Consider the following 20,539-nt stretch of genomic DNA (forward strand, 5'->3'; position numbering starts at 1 on the left):
ATGAAAGGCCGATCACATTTACCTCTGTGGATTGACATGCTATAAGGACACAAACATGCATTTCATTTTTTAAAATATTAAACGCTAACTAATGCAAGTAAAAAAGAGCCCTTCTACATTCAAATTCAAGTGACACACAACGATTGCAAACTCATTTAAATAAAATATTAATTGTTTTCACTGGATGTCAAAATAATTCAAAGCAATATTCTTATTCTTGTCAATTTCAATTGACATACAAGTCATCGTAGTAATTACTTCTTGAACATTTTCCAGCCTTTGTTGGCTGAAGAAAATTTACAGTAAAAAAAGCTCATTCCATTAGCTTACATTTAAGGCTTTGGACCTTTTTGAGGGGGTTTGCTCCATCAAGTTCCAAAAAAGTTTTTGGAACACATCAAAACTGTACTTCAGGTTTCTTGGATACTCTAGGTTCAGGGCATATATCAATCCCATCAACAGTATATGCACGCTGTGGTTCTGTTTCCACACCCGCTCAGAACTTTGTTGCCTTCTTTAACTATATACACATCTGCTGGGTCCTGCTCAGCTGTGGGATTATGCATCACCAGCACTTTCATTACTTGGTTTGTTTGCCTCTCAAGTTCTCCTACCTGTTAAAAATAAAAACAAAATGCATGTCAATTTTTACATTAGTTAAATAAACATTATTCACATATCCTCTTATTTTGTGAGGGCTGTCTCCATTACAAATCCACGATATTCACCACCTATATTATCTAATGCTGGACAATAAAAAAAAAGGTTACTATCCTTACCAGTAGGCTTAAAACTTAGTTCCACTGGCTACATGACAACATGTAGCCAGTGGTGTTTCTGAAAAATTTGAGTTTTCAAAAATGTAGTTTCAGTGACCTGCCAGAAAAATCAATGGTTTTGAAAATACCTGTGTTCGTGTAGAGAGGGACTAAGTCTACTCTTTTCAAAGCATTGGTTCAACAATCGGCAACCCGAAAAAATTAGTTCATTGGCTAAATTACTCTTGTCAACAATAGAAATGAAACAATGGTATCAGTGCAATTTTTTGTGTATTCATTTGAATACCTAGAGTTGCTGATCAATCATTTAATAGCATACCTGGCAGTCTTGAAAGAGCTCTTCATGGTTTTCCCCAAGGTACTCAATGAGGCAACAGACAAGTATATCCCTTTTTTCTCAATGCTCTGGAACTAAAAGGAGATGCATTTGAGTGAAAATACAGTTGTTCTGTGAGCTCACTGCATCATAAGAGACCATATAAACAGAAAAAAGACAAGCAATAAAAATAACTTAATCTGACAACATGTGCACAAGTTTAGAAAAAGACAAGGGATCTTTTTTCAGTGATTGCTAGACACGGCTTAGAATTAATTCCTGTTACATTTTGTAAATTTGAGTTTATGTTTGTCATGTGCTGTCAGCTGCTGTTTATGTGGTTAAGGCCTTTTCCAGAAAATGGCCAAAACTGACCTTTACAGGATGTGGAATTACACTGTGCTAGGAGTTTAACGTTATGTGTATTCGTACCGAATGGTTACAGGGAAAATTCCAAATGAAAGTGATCATTCATATGCCCTACTCCCTTCGAAGGGCCGCTGGAGTTTTGACTTTGGAGTGAGCAGGGCATGCGCATGCCATTATGTAGACGTTTGGAATTTCCTCATTATCTGGCATGTTCCTATGACAACGCAGCATGGTGTCCACCAGCAGATGTCGCTGTTTTAGTGGCATGACTTAAGCATAACTGTTGCAAATAAACATAAGTTTACACATAAAAGTGTGTGAAGCTGCTATATAATATGTAAACACTAATATATATATAAAACTTTTTAAAATATAAAATGTATGTTTATTTGCAACAGTTATGCTGTTAAAAAAGTGACATCTGCTGAGGGACACCATGCTGCATTTTCATAGGAACACGCCAGCTGAAAATAATGAGGAAATTAAGTTGCTCCCTTCGCCAAGTGCATTCCAAACGTCTACATAATGGCACGCGCATACCCTGCTCACTCCAAAATCTAAACTCAAAATAAAATATCTGTGAAAAAAAGTAAAACAAAAACATACCTCATTTATAGTGTTCAGAAGAGGGCACATCCTGGTACCAGAAGTTCTTCCTCTGGCAAGCATCAGCTGCAGAAGACGTGGTGTGTACCTATCAAGATTCAGCATAAATGTCTCTTCCAGGGAAATTGTTGTTATACGCCGGAACTCCACTAAAACCTAATAAATGGATGACAAAAATATTACATTGTTTTTCAAAAGTAGACAAAAGAGATCAACAACAACAACAGTGTTCCTGATGGTAAAACATAAAATGTAATCAAACATTCTTACCTGAGCCTTGCTAAATAATCCTGGCCATCTCTCTTTGTAGACACTGACAGCTGGGCTGATGGTCACAACCTCTTTTCTTCGAATTGAAAAGGTTCTTAACATTTTTTCTTCAATTACCTTTTCGTTGTTCTTTTTCTTCAACTCATCAACTAACTCAAGCCTATCCTTTTCTAATGTGTCCTGATTATCACCAACAGGATATGCAGGGAGATAATTTACTTCCGCCCTCCTTGGCCGCTTCACATTTTTGGCTGGTGCTGCATCTCTCGGTAGCTTTCTTTTCAATGTGTTAACTTCCAACTCTGGATATGTATATTTTTGTGATTTCAATTTGGCACGGAAATTATGCATCTTATATTTGAGGCGCTGCTGCCAGCCGTAAATCCCTCCAAACGACCCAGGCTCCTTTAGACATGGAAACTTCTGAACAAGGGCTTCAGCTACTGAGGATATTTGCACACTTGAAGGGTAGGCTGTGTAAGTAAATATAGCTTTGGAGAGGTCTTGCATTATTGCAGATTTAACACTTGCATCATTGAAGTGTGTTTCACAAGCAAGATATGACTTGTTTGCCTCTGCAAGAATAAGTTCAATGTCACGAGAAAACTTTGGCACTTGAAATGGTACTGGCCATGGAGCAGAGCGACAGAACTCAGGAATAAAAACAGCTTCTGAGGTTGATGGTTCACCAACATTTGCAAGAGAGGTGCTCACTTCACCATCATTTGCTGGGCAGGTCTCCAAGGTACTTTGTGTGAATGACGGTCCGTATTCTTCTACTGGATACAAGTCAAGGGTGATTAAAGGCTCTTTTCTTACCAATTTTACAGTCGCTTTGTCCTCTAGGTCAGCCGTTGAAGAGAGAGTGAAATATTGGTTCCCAAAGTCTTTGTCTTCATAGAGTAGGTCAAATTCCCAATCTAACTGGAATGTCTGAACGATTTCAAAAACAAGATTTTCCACCTTGTCAGGAGTTCCTGATGGAAGCTTCAGCTTTTGGATATTGTTTCCGTCTATGATGACATGCAACTGAACTGGCAGTTTTCTTTAGTATTGGCATCCACTGCAAAGAGACAGAGAACATAAGTTTGTTGAAATTTGACAGGTTTACTTGGTAAACACACAAACAATTGAAAAGACATCATTATTTCAACTTAAGGTAAAACCTACTCTAGTATGTAAATGAAGTGTTTCAGGGACACCATTTGCCCATAATCTCACCTGTGGGCTCTACTTTGAAGCTCCTCAGGTGCTCATGGTACCCCCCACTTAGCAACTTCAGAACAAAGACAGGACTTTCATACGCAACAATTGTTTGGAGTATTTCTCCAAAGTCAGGCAACCCTCCCGTTGATCCAAAATGCACCAACATTCCAACACAATAGTCGGTGCCTATTATGGTGACTTTGTTGGTCATGTTGACAACCACTGCACTGGGAAACATCTTTGCAAATTTCTCCTTGATGTTGTCTTTCAGAACATCCACGGACACTTGAGTCATTCTGGACAACAAGAGTTTTGGCCTTAGAATGCTAGCATCATGTAAGTGACATGCAATCATCGACTGATGTTTTTTTGCCATTGTCTTGTGTCACCATTCTGCCTGTCATGTCTTGTTTTGGCCACTAGGAGTCCCCATTGTGTTCTGGTTTTGATCCCTGTTTAATTTGAGTAGTTGTTTTCACCTGTGCCTTGTTTTCCCGTGTAGTATTTAAACCTTACTTTTTTCCTCAGTTCCTTGCACTAAGTTTGTATGTTAGAACTCAACCTTGTGTGTTCTACCCGTGTGGATTATTGCTTGCTTGCTTCCCGAGACTGGATTTCTATTGTGACCTCCATTTTTTGGTATGTGTTTGTTCCCCCTGCGAACCCTGCCTTTTTTTTAGTTTATTCTATTTTTATCACGAGGTTTTTTATTTTGGACTCTGTGGATCTACCTCTCCACCTATTGGATTATTTACTTTTGTGAAGACACTGTGTTTGCCTTTGGCTTTTTCTGTTCATTAAACTGGAATACTTAACCTGCTGTGTCTGCCTATATCTTCTGGGTTCCATCTGATACCACGTGGCTCGACTGGTGTAGTGACTATCCCTTACACCAGAGACCCGAGTTCGAGCCCGGGTCCTGACAGAAACTTAGTGCCACCATGAACCCAGAGGCAGCCAGCTCACAGGAGATCCTCTCTACACTGTCTCGCCACGAGGGGGCGTTCCAACGCCACGAGGCCATGCTGGTACAACAGGAGACTTTAATGGCGCAACACTCCCAGCTATTGTCACAGATGCTGGAGTCCGTTCAACGGATGTCGCATCGACTTCCCGCTGCTCCTGCCGCTCAAGTCCAGTCCATCCAAGTCCCCATGGCACTAAACCCCGGGGTGGAACCTCGACTTCCACCATCACAGCGATTTTCAGGTGACCCGAGTTCCTGTAAAGGCTTTTTAACCCAATGTTCATTCTCGTTTGAACTGCAGGCCTCCTCGTTTCCCACTGACCGGTCGAGGATTGCATATATCATCACGTTGTTGTCTGGGAAAGCCCTGGCTTGGGCCTCCGCTGTGTGGGAGGCTCAAGGTACCTGCTGCTCCAGCTACTCAGCCTTTTCGGAGGAGTTCAAGCGAGTCTTTCGACACCCTGCCAGTAGCCCAGAGTCGTCCAGGAAGCTACTAAATCTCCAACAGGGCCATCGCAGTGTGACTGACTACGCTATCCAGTTCCGGACGATTGCAGCGGGGAGCGGCTGGGATGATGAGGCACTCATGGCATGCTTCCTGAACGGTCTCTCTGGCTCAATTCAAGATGAACTTGCTACCCGGGAACCATCAGAAGGTCTCGAGCACCTGATCAAACTAGCTTCCCGCATTGACAACCGACTGAGAGAAAGGGAATTTCATCGCAGACCTCTCTGCCCATTCTCCACCGGTCCCAGTCCTGAGTTCCATCCATCTCTCTCACAAGCACCTCCAGAACCCATGCAACTGGGACGTACCCGCCTCTCCCAGACAGAATGAGACCGTCGGATGAGGGAACGTTGCTGCCTGTATTGTGGCAGACCCGGCCATCTCCGTCATGCCTGTCCCGAGCTTCAGGGAAACGCCCCAACCCGTGCAGACGAGGGAGAACTGTAATGGGGAATGTAAGCACCTCCCATCCATCCAACTCCCGCTTCCTTGCAGTTACCCTCTCCTGGGACAATCAAGAGCTACCCCTACGAGCGCTGGTGGACTCTGGTGCTGCAGGAAATTTTATGGATGGTACCTGGGCCAAAGAAAATGACATCCCTACTGACTCTCTTACCTTTCCCTTGAAGGTCACTGCGCTGGATGGGAGACCTCTGGGGCCAGGCCTAGTTTCCCGAGCTACTACCCCTCTTCGCATGACTATCCTTCGACACAAGGAGATGATATGGTTTCATCTCATCCCCTCTCCCGAGTTCCCCCTCATTCTTGGATACCCCTGGCTCTGTGATCACAACCCGGACATTGACTGGGCTGTGGGGTCCATCAGCCAGTGGGTCCCCACGTGCCATGCCAGATGTCTATTCTCGAGTTCCCCTGACCCTTCTCCCGAGGTTCTAGAGTCCATTGATCTGTCCCGAGTCCCCAAGTGTTACCATGACCTTAAGATGGTGTTCAGCAAACAGAAGGCCACCACGTTACCACCCCACAGGCTCTACGACTGCACCGTTGATCTGCTTCCAGGCACCTGCCCTCCCAGGGGCCGGATCTTTTCTCTGTCTCCGCCAGAACGGCTTGCTATGGATTCCTATATCCAGGATGCCCTAGCAGCGGGCTTGATTCGTTCGTCCACCTCACCTGCAGGGGCAGGTTTTTTTTTTGTGGCCAAGAAGGATGGGGGACTACGTCCCTGTATCGACTACCGAGGGCTCAATAGCATCACAGTACGTAACCGGTACCCTCTACCCCTCATGGCCACAGCCTTTGAGTTACTGCAAGGAGCATCCCTCTTCACCAAGCTGGATCTGCGGAATGCATACCATCTTGTGCGGATCAGGCAAGGCGATGAGTGGAAGACAGCTTTTAACACTCCCACCGGTCACTACGAATACCGGGTGATGCCCTTTGGCCTGACCAACGCCCCGGCTGTTTTCCAAGCCCTTATTAACGATGTGCTCCGGGATATGCTCAACCTCTTTGTGTTCGTCTATCTGGATGACATCCTCATCTTTTCGGCCTCCGCCCAAGAACATACGGAGCATGTCAGAAGAGTCCTCAAACGTCTTCTCGATAACCACTTGTACGTCAAGCCCGAAAAGTGTGAGTTCCATGCCTCTCGAGTACAGTTCTTGGGATTCGTAGTGGAACCTGGCCGTATCCAGATGGACCAAAAGAAGGTTGAGGCGGTAGCAGATTGGCCCACCCCCACGTCTCTCAAAGAAGTCCAACGCTTCCTCGGGTTCACGAACTTCTACCGGAAGTTCATCAGAAACTTCAGCTCTATAGCAGCTCCCCTCTCTGCCCTTACCAAGGGTGGCGTCGCTGAGTTTCGGTGGGGGGCGGAAGCTGAGGCAGCCTTCGTGAACCTTAAGCAGCGGATCATCTCTGCTCCCATTCTGACGCTTCCCGATACGGACAAGCCCTTCGTGGTGGAGGTAGATGCATCTGAAGTGGGGGTTGGAGCAGTACTGTCCCAGAGAGGTGACGACAAAAAACTCCACCCTTGTGCCTTTCTCTCGCGCCGGCTCACACCCACAGAGAGGAACTATCACGTAGGAGACCGTGAGCTCCTGGTGGTCAAATTGGCACTAGAGGAGTGGAGACATTGGTTCGAGGGGGCAGCACATCCTTTTCAAGTACTCACGGACCATAAGAATCTAGAGTATATTCAACAAACTAAACGGTTGAACTCTAGACAAGCACGTTGGTCCCTCTTTTTTAACCGGTTCCAGTTTGTCCTGACCTTTCGGCCCGGTTCTAAAAATCTCAAGCCTGACGCCCTGTCCCTAGTATATGCTCCCACCACTCGAGAGGACACTGACATACCCATAATCCCCAACACCAAGATCGTTGCACCCGTTTCATGGGTTATTGAGAGAACAGTGCGACAAGCCCTAGCCAGGGAACCGGATCCGGGAGGGGGGCCTCCCAATCGTCTGTTTGTCCCTAANTTCCTGAACGGTCTCTCTGGCTCAATTCAAGATGAACTTGCTACCCGGGAACCATCAGAAGGTCTTGAGCACCTGATAAAACTAGCTTCCCGCATTGACAACCGACTGAGAGAAAGGGAATTTCATCGCAGACCTCTCTGCCCATTCTCCACCGGTCCCAGTCCTGAGTTCCATCCATCTTTCTCACAAGCACCTCCAGAACCCATGCAACTGGGACGTACTCGCCTCTCCCAGACAGAAAGAGACCGTCGGATGAGAGAACGTTGCTGCTTGTATTGTGGCAGACCCGGTCATCTCCGTCATGCCTGTCCCGAGCTTCAGGGAAATGCCCCAACCCGTGCAGACCAGGGAGAACTGTAACGGGGAATGTAAGCACCTCCCATCCGTCCAACTCCCGCTTCCTTCTTGCAGTCACCCTCTCCTGGGACATTCAAGAGCTACCCCTACGAGCGCTGGTGGACTTTGGTGCTGCAGGAAATTTTATGGACGGTACCTGGGCCAAAGAAAACAACATCCCTACTGACTCTCTTACCTTTCCCTTGAAGGTCACTGCGCTGGATGGGAGACCTCTGGGGTCAGGCCTAGTTTCCCGAGCTACTACCCCTCTTCACATGACTATCCTTCGACACAAGGAGATGATACGGTTTCATCTCATCCCCTCTCCCGAGTTCCCCCTCATTCTTGGATACCCCTGGCTCTGTGATCACAATCCGGACATTGACTGGGCTGTGGGGTCCATCAGTCAGTGGGGCCCCACGTGCCATGCCAGATGCCTATTCTCGAGTTCCCCTGACCCTTCTCCCGAGGTTCTAGAGTCCATTGATCTGTCCCGAGTCCCCAAGTGTTACCATGACCTTAAGATGGTGTTCAGCAAACAGAAGGCCACTACGTTACCACCCCACAGGCTCTACGACTGCACCGTTGATCTGCTTCCAGGCACCTGCCCTCCCAGGGGCCGGATTTTTTCTCTGTCTCCGCCAGAACGGCTTGCTATGGATTCCTATATCCAGGATGCCCTAGCAGCGGGCTTGATTCGTTCGTCCACCTCACCTGCAGGGGCAGGTTTTTTTTTGTGGCCAAGAAGGATGGGGGACTACGTCCCTGTATCGACTACCGAGGGCTCAATAGCATCACAGTACGTAACCGGTACCCTCTACCCCTCATGGTCACAGCCTTTGAGTTACTGCAAGGAGCATCCCTCTTCACCAAGCTGGATCTGCGGAATGCATACCATCTTGTGCGGATCAGGCAAGGCGATGAGTGGAAGACAGCTTTTAACACTCCCACCGGTCACTACGAATACCGGGTGATGCCCTTTGGCCTGACCAACGCCCCGGCTGTTTTCCAAGCCCTTATTAACGATGTGCTCCGGGATATGCTCAACCTCTTTGTGTTCGTCTATCTGGATGACATCCTCATCTTTTCGGCCTCCGCCCAAGAACATACGGAGCATGTCAGAAGAGTCCTCAAACGTCTTCTCGATAACCACTTGTACGTCAAGCCCGAAAAGTGTGAGTTCCATGCCTCTCGAGTACAGTTCTTGGGATTCGTAGTGGAACCTGGCCGTATCCAGATGGACCAAAAGAAGGTTGAGGCGGTAGCAGATTGGCCCACCCCCACGTCTCTCAAAGAAGTCCAACGCTTCCTCGGGTTCACGAACTTCTACCGGAAGTTCATCAGAAACTTCAGCTCTATAGCAGCTCCCCTCTCTGCCCTTACCAAGGGTGGCGTCGCTGAGTTTCGGTGGGGGGCGGAAGCTGAGGCAGCCTTCGTGAACCTTAAGCAGCGGATCATCTCTGCTCCCATTCTGACGCTTCCTGATACGGACAAGCCCTTTGTTGTGGAGGTAGATGCATCTGAAGTGGGGGTTGGAGCAGTACTGTCCCAGAGAGGTGATGACAAAAGACTCCACCCTTGTGCCTTTCTCTCGCACCGGCTCACACCCACAGAGAGGAACTATCACGTAGGAGACCGTGAGCTCCTGGCGGTCAAATTGGCTCTAGAGGAGTGGAGACATTGGCTCGAGGGGGCAGCACATCCTTTTCAAGTACTCACGGACCATAAGAATCTAGAGTATATTCAACAAACCAAACGGTTGAACTCTAGACAAGCACGTTGGTCCCTCTTTTTTAACCGGTTCCAGTTTCTCCTAACCTTTCGGCCCGGTTCTAAAAATCTCAAGCCTGACGCCCTGTCCCGAGTATATGCTCCCACCACTCGAGACGACACTGACATACCCATAATCCCCAACACCAAGATCGTGGCACCCGTTTCATGGGTTATTGAGAGAACAGTGCGACAAGCCCTAGCCAGGGAACCGGATCCAGGAGGAGGGCCTCCCAATCGTCTGTTTGTCCCTAAGGCTGTACGTGCTCAGGTTCTCTTCTGGGGACACTCTTCCCGCCTCACTTGCCACCCTGGCATCGATCGCACCCTCGAGTTCCTCCGAAGACGGTTCTGGTGGCCCACGATCAAAGAGGATGTCAGCACCTTCGTCAAGGCATGCCACATATGCAACCAGAATAAGACCTCCAGTCTCTGCCCTCAGGGGTTACTCCATCCGCTGTCCATTCCCCATCGGCCCTGGTCCCACATCTCACTGGACTTCATCACTGGTCTTCCCTCATCCCAAGGCAACACAGTGATTCTAGTCGTCATTGACAGGTTCTCCAAGGCAGCCAGATTTATCCCTTTGCCCAAATTACCCTCTGCTAAAGAGACTGCTGACCTGATTATAATCCACGTTTTTCGGGTTTTCGGTATCCCCCAGGATATAGTTTCGGACAGAGGCCCCCAATTCTCTTCTAGATTCTGGAAAGCATTCTGCCAGCTCCTTGGAACCGAAGCCAGTCTGTCGTCTGGGTACCACCCTGAGTCTAACGGGCAGACGGAGCGGATGAACCAGGAACTGGAGACTACTCTCAGGTGCATGGCCTCGAACAACCCTTCCACCTGGTCTTCATTCATTGTTTGGGCAGAATATGCCCACAACACCCTACGCTCTTCTGCCACTGGGATGTCTCCCCATGAATGCCAGTTTGGCTATGCTCCCCTGTTGTTTCCTGACCAAGAGGTGGAAGTTGGTGTTCCCTCAGCTACATCATTCATCAGACGCTGTCGACTCACATGGAGAAAGGTCCGTCACAATCTTTTACGTGCCTCTCAGTCTTACCAACGGCAGGCCAACAGACGCCGCCGACCCGGTCCCACCCTTCGCCCTGGTCAGAGGGTATGGCTCGCCACAAAGAACTTGCCCCTACGAGTGGAGTCCCGCAAACTTGCCCAGAAATACATCGGACCCTTTAGGGTAGCCAGGAGAGTAAACCCTGTTACTTACCGGCTATACTTGCCTAGTTCACTTAAGATTAACCCCACGTTCCATGTATCCTTGCTAAAACCTGTTGTGTCTTCTCCCTTTGTCCCGGCAGGCAGACCCCCTCCTCCACCTCGCATCATCCAGGGCCAACCAGCTTATACCGTCCGCCGGATACTGGATACCCGCCGAGTGCAACGATCCGTGCAGTATCTGGTGGACTGGGAGGGTTATGGTCCTGAGGAGCGCTCCTGGTGCTGACCACTCAGCTAGCCCTGGACAGGAAATGTGTGACCTTCCTCAGGCCAAGGACCAGTGCAACAGTTCCTCCTATCTCCAGTCAGCAGTAGAGGAAGTCCACAGTGAGAGTGGGCACGACGAACCATCCAGTACCTCTCTGACTGTGAGCATCATTTGAGAAAGTTTGCCCTGGTCCAATCTGCAAGGCACCTGCCTTTTCTGCACCTGCACCATTCAGGCCACTTCCACTTGCCCAGTGTTTTGAGACTGTCCACTCCAACAACATCTCAGCCATCTTGACGAGATGAAGGGGGTGATAACTCCACCTATGGCAGAATTCTAAAGATGGATTCTACTAAGAAGGTACAATACATGAAAGTTTGAGGCTGAGCATGAAGTTTATTTTCAACCATCCATGTTAAGTAATTGGAATAGACATAATTTCATCATGTAAACCTCAGATAACGAACCAAAGCAGTTAGTTAATCGTCAATGTGGGATTCTCTTCAGGGGCAGACAAGGCCAACATAATAAACAAAAGCGGTCTTATTTTAGAGTACTAAATAACCTAGGAGAATAAATAATAGAAAACAAAATACAAGGTATCTTATCTGTCTCCCTGAGGATAAACAAAGTAAAACTGTAAATCAAAATGGCGTCTAACCCCCTACCTCCAGAAACTTGGTGAAATATGTAAAAGGTATTTACAATGTATGAGAGTGTACTTAAAATAACATGAAGTCCAAATCTCCGTATTCACAATACCATGTTCAGACATACAACAGATACTGGAATTAAGTTACTAAATTCACAGCACACATACTCACATAATCAGATTTTAACTCTCTCGGCTACAAGTGTTTCCTTTTAGGTAGCAGTGAATAAGCATAGGAAGAATAAGTATATCCCAACAATAGTCACAAGAATCATGAAATCACAACAAAGAATTCCAAACAGAACCATCAGCAAAAGGCACAAGAGCTCAATGGCACACAAGGTACACAAGGAACCCAAGGCCTCGAATGAGTGTTTGGGGCGGTCCTTATATACAAAGGGCACAAAGCGTAGGACCAATGACCATCTCCAAGTGGTTAGTAGAGACCACACCCATCTGGACTAGTGACGTGTCTGCACACACGAACAAGAGAATGCAAAACACAAACAACACACTATAGCATCACAAACTTTCTCCAGGTCATAACATCATGATGAAAAACTGTGCATTTGTGTTATATATGTTGTAATGCACCATAGCAATAAGAAGTAAATGTAAAATGAACCCTGTCAGAATGTCTTTGTTTCCTTGTGTTTGTTTTTCAGATCACCAAAAAGCTGGCTGGTGGCATTGGGGACACAGCTGCATGGATGACCAATATTGGCAATGAGCTCGGCCAGGTTTTGAACAGTGTTTTGACAACAGGTGAAGGCGCAGGACTGGAGGAGCTGTGCCAGGGCGTCGTCAGACGCTACCAGAATGCTGGCGAGCCAGAGCCTGAGGTCATCTATGTTGACCGGGATTGCTGTAGTCAGTCAGGTGGGATTTTCAAATGACTACTTTATCAAACATGCATTGCAATATATTTTACAAAAGTTAATATAAAAGTTTCCCTTTTCCTATTGTTGATGGTAATTATTATTATTACAGTCAATGGAATGTAATTGCAATAATTAAACTATAATGACTGGAAACTTTGTTGAAATTAAATCAAATGCATGCTTTTTGATTGCCAGGTGCACCTGCGGTGCTAAATCTTTTTCGACCATGGAAGTTCATTGTAAGGCTAGATATCTTCCATTTTATGAGAAGATTCAACTGTGGTCTTACTACAGAGCACCACCCTCTCTATGGTGCCTTTTGTTCAAAACTTTCCTCCTGTATCTTTGAGTGGGATCAAGAGGATTTGGAAGAATTTAAGGCAGCCAAAAGAGGGGAGTGGAAGAGCAGCCATGGTGGACAGGCTCCCACTGAGGTACAGCTCATAGCCAGCATCAGCCCAGGTGAACTGGCAAAGCACTGTAGGAGACGGACGCGCAAGGCTGAGGAGGTCCGGACCATGATTTCAGGGCTGCTGGAATCAGTGTGGGAGCTAACTGACACTACAGGGCTTCGCCTGGTTAACCCTGACAGCATGCACCATGTCTGGTAGATGCAACAAAAACACCTTGAGTGCATCCAGGACCCTCCACATGTAGAGTTGTACACAAAGACGGGGACACTCCAGAAAGGTGGCAAAGTCCTAAACGTGCTTAGGTGTGGCAGGGGGTCATCCTCGCTGGAGAGTTTTCACCGCCACCAGTGTGCCTTCATTCCTGGTAAATTCTAAATGTTAAATTGCAGTGTGTTCTATAGATATTTTAGTTCAAAAGNATTGCTATTGTTGTCAGCATTATAGAAGTAGAACCCTGGGTACTAACTGGATTTGGCTTGTTTTCATGAAATTTACTTTTACTGTTCTATAACTGTCATTAAATTTGTATGTCCTCAGTTTAAAATAATTGCTGACTGAATTTGTGCATTTTTATTCTTAGGATGGAGATGCAATGCCATGCACACACAAATGTACATGTTAGTGGGGGCCTCAAGGTGGAACATGAGCCGGGCAAAAGAAGCTGTATATGTGGTGGGAGCCTCAACACTCAGGACATCCGATGTCTGTTTAATGTCTCATTTAAACAACATGAGCCAACGGGTCCTTGGTCAGGCTTTGATGCCAGAATTCACCCCTCTGGGAAAACCCACTGGTAAGATATCTCTCAGCAATGCTGAGCATTGGAATATTCTTCTCTATCTCCTGTGTGTGTGTCCTCTCCCCATTAGCAATGTCTTTATTATGATTATTATTATTAATATACTATTTACTAAATTATTTCAGGGGAGCGCATTGCAGTGGAGTACCTGTTGGCCCAGTCCAATAGAGGCGACCAGTTGATTGCACACCTCCTTGACATGCCTGAAGTCTCCCCAGAGGATCCTGAAGATGAAATTGACACGACTGTGTGCCATGCAGCTGACCTTAGGGCTGATGACTCTGGCCCTCAAGTAGCTGTCGTGGAGGCCAGCTGTCAGGTGGGTGACACTGGACCCAAATCCCCTGATGAGGAGGTCACTGAGGAAGAGGAGAATGACACTGCAAGTCCTAGCACATCAGGCCAGGTAATGTTGCTATCCTGTTCTATCTTTTACTTAAAAAAATGTATCTGGTGCAATGCAAAACACCTATTCTCAACTGTGTGTAAAATTAAAATACATGAAAGTAGAATGCAAAATAATTACTACAACACTATATATTTATTGGACTGTGGTTGGCATTTTTTCTCAATTTTCAGAGAAAACAGCGTGATTCCAGAGGTGTCTCTGGCTGGGGGGCAGTTGATGCCCTGGCAGCCTACCTGGTTGGCCTAAAGAGAATGATCACTGCCTTGTCATCACAAGAGGAGGCCAACATAGTCCAGCTGTACATGGCTCTACATGCCATGGACAAGATGCCATCAAAATATAGCCAGAGAGTTAAGAAGAAGACTTTGCCAGGACCTTGGAGAGCGTCCAGGAAGCGGAGTGGCTCTGCTCCAGGACAGCAGGCCGCAGAGAGGTAATTTGACTATTTGGATCTTCACTTGTTTATAACCCAGTATACAGTCCAGATTATATCATCCTTCTTTTCCATAGACTGTTCATGACTCATGGGCAGGCAGCTCAGAACCCTGAAGTGCACAGGGTATGTGAATGTGTTTGCCTACGGCTTTTAAAAGAGTGTCAGCAAGCACGGAACAGGCCCAAGGACACACAAGGAAAATCTCTGCCAATACCACAATCTATTGTGGTGGTGTACAGCCACTTAAAACAGCTGCTGGAGGACAGCAGAGTGGTTCTAGGACAGACTAACCTGGTTATGGTCCCAATAAACACCACTACTGTCTCCTCGTGGTGAGTTTTCTTTTATGCAGTACTTTTATACAATCACAGTTAGGGGTGTAATGGTACGAATATGCGTACCGTTACACCACTAATCACAGTAGTATATCAAGATTGTACTTCATGTACATGCTTCTTGCTTACTAGGNTGTATTCATACCGAACCGTCACAGGCAACATTCCAAATATAGTCATCATTCCTATGGCCTACTCCCTTCGAAGGGCAGAGCCATGGAATTTAGATTTTGGAGTGAACAGGGCATTTGCGTCCCATTATGTAGACGTTTGGTATGCACTTGGCAAAGGAAGCGACATAATTTCCTCATTATCTTCAGCTGGCATGTTCACGTGAAAACGAAGCATTGTGTCCGTCAGCAGATGTCGCTATTTTAATGGCATAACTTACGCATTTGCAATTAAACATACATTTTATATTTTAAAAAGTATTTAAAATATTCTATAATAAAATATAAACACTAATATATATATAAACATTTTAAAAATGTATTGTTTATTTGCAAAGAGTTAGCTTTAATGCTTAAGTTATGCCATTAAAACAACGACATCTGCTGACGGACACAATGCTTCATTCTCACGGGAACATGCCAGCTGAAGATAATGAGGAAATTACGTCGCTTCCTTTGCCAAGTGCATACCAAACGTCTACATAATGGCACGTAAATGCCCTGTTTACTCCAAAGTGTAAACTCCAAGGGCTCTGCCCTTCGAAGGGAGTAGGGCATAGGAATGATGACTTCATTTGGAATTTTCCTCGTGACGGATCGGTACGAATATGCGTACCGTTACACCACTAATCACAGTAGTATATCAAGATTGTACTTCATGTACATGCTTCTTGCTTACTAGGTAAAGACAATGGGCTATAATTCATTAAAATGTATAACTTAAGATGATAAATGTTTCTCTTGCAGGCTACTAAGAAGACAGAAACGTGTGGACATAGACATGCTGCTGCAGGGTACTGAACTGCCCAAATAATTATATTTGGCAAAAGAGTCACTTCCTGAAGTGCGCACACTTCCAGCTGTACCTGCACAGCATGGGCATGAGGCCATGGTATTTGTGGAGCCAGCAAATCAGGAGGGAGAGGCCTTTATTCGTAAGCGTGTCTCCAATAGGTGCCCACTGCCCACCACTCCTCCTGGATCTTACACAGCATGTCCCATATACCCACCACACTTTGCATTCCCCCCTGGGTACTACCCACCCTTTCCCAGCTACCCACCAGATCTTCCAGTGCCTCATTCTACCCAATTTATGCCCAATCCTCAATTCCATCCCCCACCCCAATTCCATCCCCGCCCCAATTCCAGACCCCTCCCCAGTTCCGGCCACTTCCCCAGTTCCAGGCGCCTGATAACCTGCCACCACAAACTTGTCTCTCTACTCAACCCAGGCAGCGCACATGGAGAAGGCAGAAATCTGCCCAAGAGGATGAGGAGCGAGTGGCTAGGGGTGAACCACAACGGAATCGACTTGCAAAGGATATTTATCACTATATCTGCAAGCAGTGTGGGCTGGCAAAAAATAAGACAACTGGCCACACTCAGCTGAAGGGCCGGTGGTATTGTCCAGCCTCAGGCCTCTCGATTGCACAGTGGAGGGAGAATGTACAAGCTCTTTGATTTTTTTTCGTTTTATATATTGCAGTTATGTATATTGTGCTATGTGTGTTGTGCTGTGAACATTTTGTTTTTACTTGCCGTGTTAATTTGTTAATTTGCAGTGTTTGTAAAAAAGAAAGACATAACTCTTGTGGTGTAATAGTAACACATCCATCCTTTGGGTGGAAGAATCCAGGTGCAAGTCCTGGCAAGAGTGTGTGGTGTGTTTGTCAGATCAGTATTTTTTATTTTAAGTTTTTATTATAAATTGTATAGTCAAAAATCAATCAAACCCTTTACTTAAATCCTTTGTGAGCATTCAAGAACTATAATATAGTCATTTTGTTTCTTTCTTTCTTTCCCCCTTCCCCCTCTCTTTTCCCTTTCTTTCCCCCTTGTAGCAGTCCATTTTGCCCTGTTTTTGGCCGAGTGGTTAAGGCGATGGACTAGAAATCCATTGGGGTCTCCCTGCGCAGGTTCGAATCCTGCTGACTACGGCTGCTTTTCTTTAGGTGTTCGCTTTGTCGGCCGTACAGTTTCGCGAGCCGCTTTGTTGCTTTAACCCAAGTCGGTAGCATGGGATGAACAGAGAGTGAGAGAACACTATGCAGCCCTTTATAGACTCCCACATGTTTGTTTCGAGCAGCTCTGTTACAGATGGAAAGTGTTCCTGATATAACCAGCCTAATGGCTGGTTGCCAGTACGCTCGCCTGCTTTTGCTCAAAGTGCAGCTGACACGCTCTCTCTGCTTTTTGTAAATGCGTCTTTCATGCGGGATTCCATCAAAACTGTGTAACGAGCACCAGAAGGATATAGAAGCACTTGTCAGCTGTTGTACCTGGTCCGCGTGAACTTGCGGCTGTACAGCCATCTGAGAGATACAGTGGCGTAAAACGGCCTGCAGAAGCTGAGATCCTGTAGTAGCGTGGCCGAGCGGTCTAAGGCGCTGGATTAAGGCTCCAGTCTCTTCGGAGGCGTGGGTTCAAATCCCACCGCTGCCAATCTGCCAGTTAGTGCACAGGCTGAGCTGTGCCTTTAATTCTCATCTCACTTTCATGTACCTGCAGACCATCTGAGCCAAATGGGCCTGTACAGGGTGGCTCGATAAGGGGGATGCAACTGCGGCTAGGCTCACCTCCAGGGACAGGGTTGATTAACCGAGCATTGAGAAGTTACGCAGAGCTCTTATGCCTGGGCCTCACTGAAATATTTTTAAAATCTTATTAGAGTTTCTGACGGTGCGCCGTGTTGTGACGAAGACAGCGCAACCCACACGCGATCGGATTACCAAACAGTTCTGACTGTGAACCACGGTCTATGCTGTGAACACAAGAAATCTCGCAAACTCTCTGGAGACTTCAGAATACGTTTTTTCTTTTATTGCACTGTATGTTTATTATATGTGTGTGTGTGTGTGTGTGTGTGTGTGTATAAATATAGTACACATTCAACGTAAACCAATGTGTACATATAACCTTTAATGTGATTTACAAATGTTTGCTTTGCAGGAACCTTTAAGGAAATCACGGGCAAAAAAAGACCAAAGAAAAGCTGTCAGGGCAGTTTTTAAAACACGTCTGACTTTCACTTACCTGCCAACTCCCAGAGCCACATTATCCGGTTCAGGTGTACTTGATGATCAGCAATCTACAGGTGGCATCGCCTCCAGAGAAAGGACTGAACGCCCCTGCATCAGAAAGGTGCACATAACACTAAGCAGACAGAACCCTGTGAATTACTGACTGTCTGCGAAACGTTGTCGGGGCCTAATGTCAAACACAATGGTGGAAACGGCCCGCAGAAGATGCCTTTTCGAGGTAGTGTGGCCGAGCGGTCTAAGGCGCTGGATTTAGGCTCCAGTCTCTTCGGAGGCGTGGGTTCAAATCCCACTGCTGCCAGTGGATCTGTGCTCCACTTGGAGCGTATTTTTTCATTTACCTCCAGAGCCACATTAGCTGGTTCAGGTGTGCTCGATGAGGGATGAACCTGCACTCACCTGCCGTACTGAACACCTCCCACTCACCCTTGAGGGCCTACACCAAGAACTTTTTGCACACCATCACGAGCCCGGATAGCTCTACCTGTTTGCGCTTTCGGCTGTGTACTACGTCCAATCAGGACAAGCTTTTTCATTTTTGCTCGTTCTCCTGCTTCATCTTTGCGAGGATTCCCTGGCCGTCGATTCCCTGCGTCGTATCTTCTTTGCTGAGCGAATTGCGTCCCCTGCTTCATCTTTGCGAGGAATTAAAGAATTAGTCTTGCGAATAATTAAGGTGTTTTTTGCGTTACGATCACGAACTTGATGTGCTGGCATCCTGCAGCACTTTTCCTGTCACTGTCTTTTAAGATGAGCTACATTAACATTAATAACAAATGCATATATTTTTAACATTTTACAAAGTTTTTTTTGTGTTCTATTGCGACTGTGATGTGCTACTACAGCACTTCTTATGTTACTGTTATACTGTCTCCTGTGATGAACTAAATTACTTGAACGACAATAAAACATTTGTGGATTTTAATTTTTCAGTGTGCTTCAAGACGTGTTTTAAATAATGAATGTGTTTTTAGTGTTATGATCGCAATTTTGATGTGCTGGCAACATGCAGCACTTTTCGTGTCACTGTCTTTTAAGATGAGCTACAGTAACAGTAACAACAAATGCATATATGTTTAACATTTTCTCGTGTGTTATGATTCTTTAAGTTATTTTTAGTGTTCTATCGTGATCGTGATGTGCTAGTGTACAGCACTTCTTATGTTACTGTTATACTGTCTCCAATGATTAACTACATTAACAACATCAACAGATGCTTATAGTTTTAACTGTTTTCTCAAATTCTATGATGCATTACGTTGCTTACCCTTTAGATGGAAAAACCATGGTTTTACTACAGTTAAAACCAAAAAAACATGGTTACTGTAGTAAAACCATGGTTTTGCCCTGAGTAATCAATGTGCCAAAAAACCATGGTTACTACACTTGTACCACAAAAAAAACATGGTTAATTTTCGTATAGTGTTATGATCAATTGCTATCTTGATGTGCTTAAAAACTGCAGCACTTCTGATGTTACTGTCTCCTATGATGAACTAACAGTTATAATAACAACACTAATACTGTAGATTCGTGTATTTTTAGCTTTCAGTGTGCTTTAATGTGTTTTTTATATCATTATCGATCATGATACTGGTGTGTTGTTGTTAAGAGTGTGTAACTGTGTTTCTATAATTATAGAACACAGAGTAATAAGTAGTCAAGTCATGGGCTAGTGTTATGTTACTAATCAGTGTATGTAATCAGTAATTCTAATTCTAAACATGCTTCAAATGTTTCAGAGATGTCTAAAAAGTCACACAAGGCCTTCGGGGACGATGAGTGGATGTTCAGTCTGCGACGGTTTGCCAGCACAGGGGTTTGGCCCTCTGAAGCTGGCAACAGACCTGCTCCCCGTCAGAAGAAGTGGTTTGAACTCTTTCAGAGGGTAAGTACTGACAAAAGTTAATGAGAAAACATGCTTAAACCCATTTAACCTAACCTAGAGGTCTTTATTTGCACAGATAGATAAATGTCCAATGCAGGTCCGTGGCCAGGCAACACTTTTTGGTGGACCACAGAAATGCCTTTGTGGATTCCACACGCCTAAGGTATGCATGTCAGACGTTCAGGTATTCATCTCTTTCATGTCACGTCACCCTCCTGTGAGTGAGATCTGGAGTGTAGTGGAGTTAATGGTACTTCTCGAAAAAGCACTTAATGATTAACCATTTGGAGTAGCTGGCAAAGCTTGGCGGTTCATGTACTCTACTGTGTGGGTGTCTGGCAAAATTCGTCTAAACTCTCCTGTTCCTTTCAGGATCACTAATCTGGTCAGTACGTTAACACTATGCATCCATTACACACATACACTACATCCGCACCTTCTCCTATTTAGCTGTTGTTTTGCCCTTTGACGTTATTGTTTAAATATAACTAAGT

The 20,539-nt window shown here is 45.7% G+C and overlaps 3 non-coding genes across 3 annotated transcripts; all 3 read left to right on the plus strand.

Moving 5' to 3' along the window:
- Positions 1-16,971: 16,971 nt before the first annotated feature.
- On the plus strand, positions 16,972-17,059 carry trnas-aga (transfer RNA serine (anticodon AGA)). The gene has a single exon. It is a non-coding gene; the product is annotated as a tRNA-Ser (tRNA).
- A 420-nt stretch (positions 17,060-17,479) lies between these two features.
- On the plus strand, positions 17,480-17,561 carry trnal-aag (transfer RNA leucine (anticodon AAG)). Its single transcript has one exon. It is a non-coding gene; the product is annotated as a tRNA-Leu (tRNA).
- Positions 17,562-18,376: 815 nt separating this feature from the next.
- On the plus strand, positions 18,377-18,458 carry trnal-uag (transfer RNA leucine (anticodon UAG)). Its single transcript has one exon. It is a non-coding gene; the product is annotated as a tRNA-Leu (tRNA).
- The last annotated feature ends 2,081 nt before the right edge of the window (positions 18,459-20,539 follow it).

Source organism: Triplophysa rosa, linkage group LG11 (assembly GCF_024868665.1).
Source record: "Triplophysa rosa linkage group LG11, Trosa_1v2, whole genome shotgun sequence".
NCBI classification, from domain to species: domain Eukaryota; kingdom Metazoa; phylum Chordata; class Actinopteri; order Cypriniformes; family Nemacheilidae; genus Triplophysa; species Triplophysa rosa.